The sequence below is a fragment of the Haemaphysalis longicornis genome, unplaced genomic scaffold (assembly GCF_048455015.1).
Source record: "Haemaphysalis longicornis isolate Haplotype H1 unplaced genomic scaffold, Haemaphysalis longicornis Haplotype H1 scaffold_5, whole genome shotgun sequence".
Taxonomy (NCBI): domain Eukaryota; kingdom Metazoa; phylum Arthropoda; class Arachnida; order Ixodida; family Ixodidae; genus Haemaphysalis; species Haemaphysalis longicornis.
In genome coordinates, this window is record NW_027526385.1 from 201,746,043 (window position 1) to 201,754,884 (window position 8,842).

General features: G+C 51.5%; 1 pseudogene; it reads left to right on the forward strand.

The window, feature by feature from the left end:
• Positions 1–5,190: 5,190 nt before the first annotated feature.
• LOC144140075 (uncharacterized) lies at positions 5,191–6,109 on the forward strand (annotated as a pseudogene).
• Positions 6,110–8,842: the final 2,733 nt, after the last annotated feature.

Sequence of the window (8,842 nt, forward strand, 5' to 3'; positions counted from 1 at the left end):
TAGCCTGCACCTAACCAGGTCGCGGTCATCCTACTTTCCGATATGCAATCCTACTCAGTGTGGCTGTCAGCATGCATAATACAGTACGTCAGACATTTGCTTACGGCGTATCTAGGCGAGAAGGTTTCCCTAAGGCTTACCAAGGTTTCACTTACAAAGGTGTTGGTTTACGTAGATCGGTTCGGGAATGCCCAATTTGATTTCATTTTCTCTAAGACGCACATTTTTTGCTTTTGCAGAACAGCTTCCCGCTCGCCTCGTGAATTAGGCTGAACAATACAGTTCATTTTGTCAGCGACCCGCGCAGGTACACGGGGGCACATCTGGAATGTCCGATTTCACATTTGATTTACGAACGGCTTGTCCACGTTTGGAATTGGTTCCAGTACCAGATTCCGTTTTTGCGTGAAAGACGCAGTGGAATTAAGATCAAGGTTTCGGGAGTACTGTTTGGACTGACCAAACATGTGTCAGAACACGTGCGTTGTTATTATTCTTTAAGCTCTGCTCATAAATGCTTTGCTATCTGATTCACCAACACCATACTTCTCTTCTTGTCCGTGGTCAGATTTTTCTGCGCCTATGGCGGTGTTCATATACTGTTGTGCACGGATACGAATGTGTGCCGCAATTGATTACGAGTATTTTTCACTTAGGGTTAATTTATTGTGCACCTTCTGGTCAGGAACGTATCTGTGGTTCTATAGTCTCGACCAGAAGGCAAACCCTAGGTACCATAAAGTTTTTCGATCCTTAGGTTGACGTCGACATCGGATCTGATCGGTGGACGTTTGCTCCGCTGCACATTGACATACGCAATTCGCCCATCCGGGCGTATTCTCCGCCAATACCGTACTATTAGGCAGCATGTGATGACTTCCTTCAGCATTCCGGTGTTCCGGTCACACTCAGCACCCGTCCATCTCCTTTATTCTCTCCGAAACGAGGCTGACATGCAAAAAACAGCATAATATTGGAAAATGTATAACATCGAACTGTCGAGTACTGCGGATCAGATTGAATTACCCACGCAGCCAAATAGATTAGAGGAAGTAAATAAAATGGCATTTATTGGTGCAACGCGGCAGCGATCGATGAACCTTCAAACATTGGGTGTAAATAAATAGCAACGACAAATAATCTAGCTATACCCAAACGCATTATTTACACACGCAATTACGATCTGGGTGCATATACTCAAGAAACAAGAAATTATTAGGGGAGCGATTTTATACCGGAATATTGGCAGCCACCATAAACCGGAGAAACTACTTTTGGTATAGAGTTAGCTGGCGAAGTGCGTATATTACCCAAAGAAGAAGTTGAAACAGCTCTCACGGGCTTGAAATGATAAAATTCTTCATTTGGCGAAAGCATATAGGTGGACTTTTTAAATGGAATAATACACTGTATCTGAAATACCTGCTGCGCTATTTGCAGAGTCCCTAGAGAATCAAAAACTGACAATGCTCTACAAAAACGCTTCACAAGAATGGGGAAAAGAAACACTTCAAGACTTACAGCCCCATTACCCCACTCTTAGTTTGATACCAGCTGTTTACCAAAGAAATGGCAAATCGAAGAAGTAAGAGCCAATACTCGGATTAACCTGGGTTCGAGAGAAGGTACACATGAATGCATCACAGCCATGCCGGCTATCAAATGATCGAAAAATCATCAAAGTTCTTAAAAATACGCAGATGGCGTTTGGACATGACAAAAAAGTTTTTTATTCAATAGAGCAAACCTAAATAAGAAGCCTAGACGACGCATGTAAACGAAGTTCCGGTATGAAAATACGCAACGAGCAAAGCAAGAAATTCTCCATTTCTAGAGGCGACTGATGGGGTAACACCACATTCCTGTAAGTGTTCACATCTTGTAGGGAGGGGTAATCAGCAAGCTTGGCAGTTAAAATAAAACTACCAAAAAGGTTTTATACGTGTCGTTTTTCGTTTGCCAATAACATTGCTTGCTTACCCTGTCTGCAGAGCACCTGATAAATGATTGAGACACTATATATATAAAGCAAAGCTTTCCGTGTAAAATATTAAATAATTTTAATGTAATAATGTCCGAACATGCAGAAAGCGTCCTGTGCAGCACGCATAAGAAAACAAGTGAAAAAACAGAAGATTATAACAGCCTCGGCCTGGTCGATTATGGTGAACCCAAAGCAATGCGGTGGAGAATAAATAATGCGGTGGAGAACAAAGATTCGGTAGAGAACCAACCAATGCGGTGGAGAAGTATGGACTGGGGTCCAAGCAGGAACAACTGCAGGATAAGAAAGAGGAAGCTACTACTATCAATGAAAAGTGGAATAAACAATCAATGCCATATGGCCGTTTGTACATAAGAAGCGGAGATTTCAGTCCTCAGAAAGTGAGTTTAAAGCAATCATAGTGCCACCAACCATGTTTTGGGGTTGTTTATGTTCGTGTTTTCCGACCGGCCGCGGCGGCCTTGTTGTCTGTGTTATCCGTCGGCCAAGTGAAGCGCATGTTCAATTCTTTATGCCGCATGGGTTATGCCCTGGAATAGAGAGAGTGTCACGAACTGAAGTCACCAGCCTAGAATCATGTTCTATGATGTGCAGCGTTCAGGATGCAATTCGACTGTTGTAGGAGCCCTCGCTCCGAGAGATAAGCATACGCCGCGGCATTCGACTCACCCGCGCTCGATTCGTAAATCAAATGTCAGCATGCATAATACAGCACGTGAGACATTTGCTTACGGCGTATCTAGGCGAGAAAGTTTCCCTTAGGCTTACCTAGGTTTCACTTACAAAGGTGTTGGTTTACGTAGATCGGTTCGTTCGTTCGTAGATCGGTTCGTTCGTGTTGAGTGCTGCTTCGCCGTCTGCATTCCTTAAGTAGTTAGGGGAGCACAATTTCGCTATAATAAATTTATTTTCCCTGAAGGCAACTGCGTCGTCTTTGGCTCAGTGACATCTGGCGGGGTTCTGGGTACATGCACCCTAAGCCCTCTCAAGGCCGACAAGCAAGCCCAACTCATGTCAGCCGCCAACAGCAAGGTCTTCAGCAAGAATTGGGACTGCTTCCGGATAAAGTGAAGAAAGAAGACTTCGTGAAAACCACCATGATCAACGCAGGCACCATTACCAGCGTTTCCAATCCGGCCCCCATTCTTCAGCAAGCCAGGGAGCCCCCTTCATTCCATGGGTCACCTTCGGAGTATCGCGAAGACTGGTAGGAGCAGGTCGAACGGTTCAGGCTGTTTAACCAATGGGACGACTCGAAAACAGTGAGGAAATTGTTCTTCTAGCTTGAGGACTCAGCAGGGTTCTGGTATAAAACCATGAGGGCTCCCTCGAGTCTTAGAACGATTTCAGAGCGAAAGTTTTAACCACGTGCACCGCGGTTGTGCGAAAAGAGCGGGTCGAGGTATTGCTGCAGACGAGGACAGAACACCCTAACGAAAAAATTGTTGAGTTCTGCGAGGAGTTTTCGAGGCGTTTGAGGAGTGTTCACTCTTGCATGGCGGAACAACAGAAGTTACGCTTGTTATTGCGTGGTGTAAAGTAGCACCTTTTTGTTAGACTTGCCTTCAATCCGCCAAAAACCGCCTCTGAATTTGTGACCGAAGACAGCACGATTGTTTAGGCCGTCGAAATTCGTACTAAGCAATATGCCCGCAGCGTTTGGGCGGGGCCAATGCGAACTACGTCACAAGCACGCGGATTCTGGGCACACAGCCTATGCGAGACTAGCCGCGCAGTAGTTAGAGAGGAGCTGTGGAAACGTCTCCAAGCGCCGCCGCAACCCCAAGTCGCTTCTATTACCGACGTCATGAGGGAAGTTCAGGAAGCGCTAGGAACTTCAATGACCCCGCGAGCCACAAGGAATTGCCTACGCAGCTGCGGTCCATCGACCTCACCCACCTGCACCCTATCTTCCCGAAAGCGGCTCTCGGTCTTCCCAACTACACGTCAAATGAAAAACTCACGAATCTTTGCGTGTCTAACACTTTTGAAGAAATTTGTGAAGCTGCCCTTGTTTCACAAAAGGAAACGCTGCAAAAGACGAGAACGGGCAGGGCCATTCTTCAAAGAGTAGGCTCCAGGTTAGATGTACTATCAATGATCGATAAAGAATACCTAAGCAATGCCGCCAGGGAGAATTTGAAAGCACTCCCCATTCCAAGAAACATGGACCCCAACTTACATAAAGACAGGTGGAAAGCCAGTGTCAATTTCCCACGCAGAAAGTTGCAAAAAACCCCAAAAACCCAAACGTTTGTGGGGAGCGCCTTGGCAAGACACCTTCTGGCCTAGAGGGTGTTGTCCAGAGCCCCACGCCGCGAGCTCCCTTCCCTTGCCCTCCTCGCCGGCCGTGCGGCTACCGGGCCGTGGTACCTGGGGACGTCGGGGCCCGAAAGATGGCGCTGGCGGACACGGGGCAGCGGGCAGTGGGGTGAAGGAGCGGGCGGTGGTGAGGAAGAACCGCGCGCGGGGACTGGGGACTCGGGGGGGGGGGACAGAGTGTTCTTGGCTGGTGTGCGTGTGTATGCCCGGACGATCATGTGAGTAACAAGTTTCTCATTGTACTCAACCGCAGTGTGCCTCATTTCTGGACGGCCGTAGAGAGCAGGACCACATCTGGCGCCCAAGCGTAGGGCTGATTTCAAGCCCACCAGTGGACATTGGCTCTCTGCGGCGGCCGGGAGGGGGCCCACTGCGGTTTGAGCCGGCATTCCTTTTTTCCGGAAAGAAAGCGCCATTTTGGGCACTAGGCTTCACGGACCTTTCCGCCGTATAGATGCATGTATGATAAATCAGTTGGCCTTGTTTTGGTTTCTTAGTTTAGTTTTCACGGTGGCTGCGAAAGCCTGAAGTCTTTTTGCGTTCTTCATTCTGTGTTTGTGTAACAGCCTAAGTGACTACATTACATCGTGGGTATATATACGTAGCGTCTTGTAGGCTTGTAGAAAGGTATGTAGCGCTTCAGAAGAAGTCGTTCGTGTCTTCTGATGCGCGCCTATTGCAGTTTTTTTTTCGTATTTTGATGTGTGTTTGCTTGAGTTTTTCGTCATATATTGTCTGGATACCTCTCTTGCCGTTGTAGATTTCCGAATGTGGTTTGTTTGTCGCGTTGCGTAGGTAGCTAGCGCGGAGTGTTTTGTACCGGCGTGTGTGCAGTTTGGCGTTGTAGACATAGTTCGCTCGCGATGGCCCCGACCACAAGGAGTGAGTCGGTACAAAAGGAGAGCCCGCAGGGCTCGGGGGAAGACGCGGCGGCGGACGCCGTTGTGCGGGAGGCTGCTGAGCAGTTGCAGCCCGCAGATCTCGCCTCTATTATGAGGCAGATGACCGCGATGTTCGCGGAGATTACCCGAACGCTCGGTTCGGCGCTGGTGGCCCCCGCCGCGGCCCCAGTAGCGTCAGGTTCGCGGCCGCTCCTTAACGTTGAGGTCCCCTAATACTCCGGCTACGGTGACGCGAAATCGGTGTACAAGTTCCTTCAACAACTCGATTCCTACCAAACGGCGCAGGAGCATCGGAGGAGGATGTGCTGAGGCAAGTCCTGCCCGTAGCACTGGTAGGAACCGCTGCGCGGTGGAGGCGCTGCCAGCCGGCGTTCACGTCGAGGGCAGATTTCAAGGACCGATTCCGCACGGAGTTCCTACCACCCGATTACGAACACCGTATGAGGGACGAGCTTGCACTTCACAAGCAGCACCCTCAGGAGAGCCTCCTCGAGTACGTGCGGGCGATGCAGGAGCTCTACGAACGGGCCGACCCAGCGGCAGCCGACGCGGACAAAGTAGCACGGGTGTGCAGGCAATGCCACCCGCGTTTCAGACCGCACTTGCGGGGTCGGAGTTTCCTAACCTCGAGGCCCTCGCACAGGAAGCGTGCATAGTTCAGGCGGATCTGCTCACCGAGCTGCGCGACAGGCTGCCGCCGAGGCCCGGAGAATCGCTCGAACCGGGTTGCGCTTGGTCAGGAGCACCGGTGCCTAGCGCCCATCAGGCCGAAACAATGGACGTGAGGCAAGATACTGCAGTTGGGAACTCCACCACTCTCAGGGCGCTAGACCCATACTCTTACGAGCAAAGGCGCCATTCGGGGCTGGAAGACCGCTGATCGGCCCCTCGGCAAAACGCCGGCTTTCGAGGACAACGGGGAGCTAATGGCGGCCACCCAAACTCCTCTCAAAGAAACGACGCAGGCGTAGGAAGGGGGCAGCAGGACGAAACGGCCCGTTTGTGCTGGTTTTGTCACAAGCCTGGCCACTTTTCCCGTCAATGCCCCGATAAAATGTGTAGCACGCAAGGAAATCCGCATCGCCGGCGACGGTGAAGGGCGGTGGCTCGTCATCGCCGGCGGGAAGCGAGAAGAGGGGGCCAGACAGAGGGGTCGCGAGGGAGCCCCCAGGGCACCCCGAAGCTTGCGTCGACGGGCAACTGGCTCCCTACCCATGCAGGGCGCAGGGAGACCCCTCTCCATCTGCCCCATTCATGCGAGTGCAATTAGTTGGTCAAAAACTTTTTCACTGGTCGACACGGGCTCGACGGTTTCTCTCATCGGGGACGAAATCATCGAATCCTGCCGGAAAAGAATAATCCGGGTCAGGTCCGCTGGGACAACGTTGAGCTTAGCAGCAGGGTCAGCGAAAGTAGAGGGAGCCGTTAGAATTACGCTCACTTTGGAAGGCAAGAAGCGCAGGCCGCGTTTTGTTTACTTGCCTGGCTTGTCTACCTCGGTCATACTGGGGAGAGACTTCCTTTCAAAGGAGGGCGTCATGCTCGACATGGGGAGGAACGGCTACCAGTTTTTGGCCGCTAACCCAGATTTTTCCTTTCGCGAACACGCCGACGCCCGGTTTACGACCGCAGCCGGCAAGCAATATCTACTGTGCCGTGGAGGGCCACAGGGATGCGTCAGGACAGATGAGTGCCGAGGTCGAGGCGATTGTCGCATCTTTTGCAGGATCCGATTATCACCGCCGAATGTTGGCGGAAACATTGCTCCCCTTTTCGGATTGCTTTACCGAGAGACCTGGCTTGACAGATGTGCTAGAGCACGAGATAGACACGGGTGATCCTCGGCCATTCCGGTTCAATCCGAGGCTGATAAGTGCCCATAAAAGGAAGCTCCTCGACTGCGCACTAGATGAAATGATCGAGACAGGCGCAGTGAGACCCACACGAAGCCGCTGGCCATCTCCCGTAGTCTTGGCACTGAAAAAAGACGGTTGAGTGCGACTGTGCGTAGACTATAGAAAGGTCAACGCACTGACCGGGAGAGATGCGTACCCTTTTCCGAACATTCAGCCGTTGATAGATCAGCTGGAAAACGCTCGCTACTTCACTGTGCTAGACGCTAGTAGAGGCTACCTGCAGATTCAAATGCCCGAAGCTGACATCGAAAAGACTGCATTCACCTGCCACCGCAGGCTCTTCGACTTTACTCGACTCCCGTTTGGCTTGTCGAACGCTCCTAGTTCGTTCATGCGGTTGATGGACATTGTCTTGGGGGACGCGAGGTACAACTAAGCGATGGCCTACCTGGATAATGTGGTGATCTATTCTGAGACTTTTGAGGAGCACCTCGTGCACTTGAGTTCCGTCCTGTAACGCATGAGGAAGACTGGTCTGACGATCAACCCAAGGAAAGTGCGGCTGCATCTGCTAAGGTTCATCTGTTGGGTTTTGTCGTGGACAATGGTACCCTGAGACCAAACGATGAGAAGCAGCAGGCCATCCTTAGCTACCCTCGACCACTAGACGTAAAAAGCCTGCAAAGGTTTTTGGGCATGCTTGCTTTTTACAGGCAATTCATACCACACTGTACAGAACTCGCACGGCCTCTTTACAAGCTGTTGCGTAAGAAAGTAAAGTGGGTCTGGGAAAAGGAACAAGAGGATTCCTTCGTTTCTTTGGCTTGCGCAATACCGAACACGCCTAGTTTGCGCCTTCCCGACCTGAATAAACCGTTTGTTTTGCAGAGAGACGCTAGTGACTACGGTGTATGAGCTTCTTTGTTGCAGGAACGCGAGAGCGAGCTGCGGCCAGTCGCTTTCGCGAGCCGCACGCTCACACCGGCGGAGCGGAATTACTCCGTAACCGAAAAGGAGTGCTTGGCTATCATGTTCGCATTGTCGAAGTCGACATGTAGCTAGATGGAGTGGTTTTCACCGTGCAGACGGATAACCAGGCACTGACGTGGCTGAAGGGGCTTAAAAACCCCGCAGGCAAGCTCGAGCTTGCTCTACCCCGATTGTGTACGCGTAACGTTACAACGTCGAGCAAGCTCGACGTTGTAACGTTACGCGTACACAATCGAGTACTGCCGAGGCTGCACCAACAAGGTAGCCGATGCTTTGTAGCGCTCGCCGCTGGAGGCGGGTGCACGCGCGACGAGCAGCCCCGATGGAGGCGGCGGAAGCGCGCGCGCCGAGTTGAGCGGTTTCATTGGCGGCGCGCGCAGCCCGAGAGGGGGAGGAAAGGGCCCGACAAAGGAGTCGACGCCGGCCGCAAAGGGAAAGAGAAGCGGCATCTCGCAGCGGCGATTTCTCGCCCCACGAGAACGGTTGACAGAAAGGAATCTGTCTTTGGGGGAGGTAGTGAGTAAGGAAGAGCTTATTGAGGCCCAGAAAGCAGACGTTCTGTGCCAGCGGGTGCTGAAAAGGCTAGCGAGCGGCGTAGCTTGCACCGGTAACGCTGATGGGTTCGACGCGTATCTGCTGGGCAACAATGGCTTATTACTTCGCTACATTCCCCAACTGGACGACGAAGAGGCGGTTTCATCCCCCTTTCGAGTCGTGGTCCCAAGGAAGTTGCGGAAACGGTTCATGCGGTACTTTCACGACTCAGG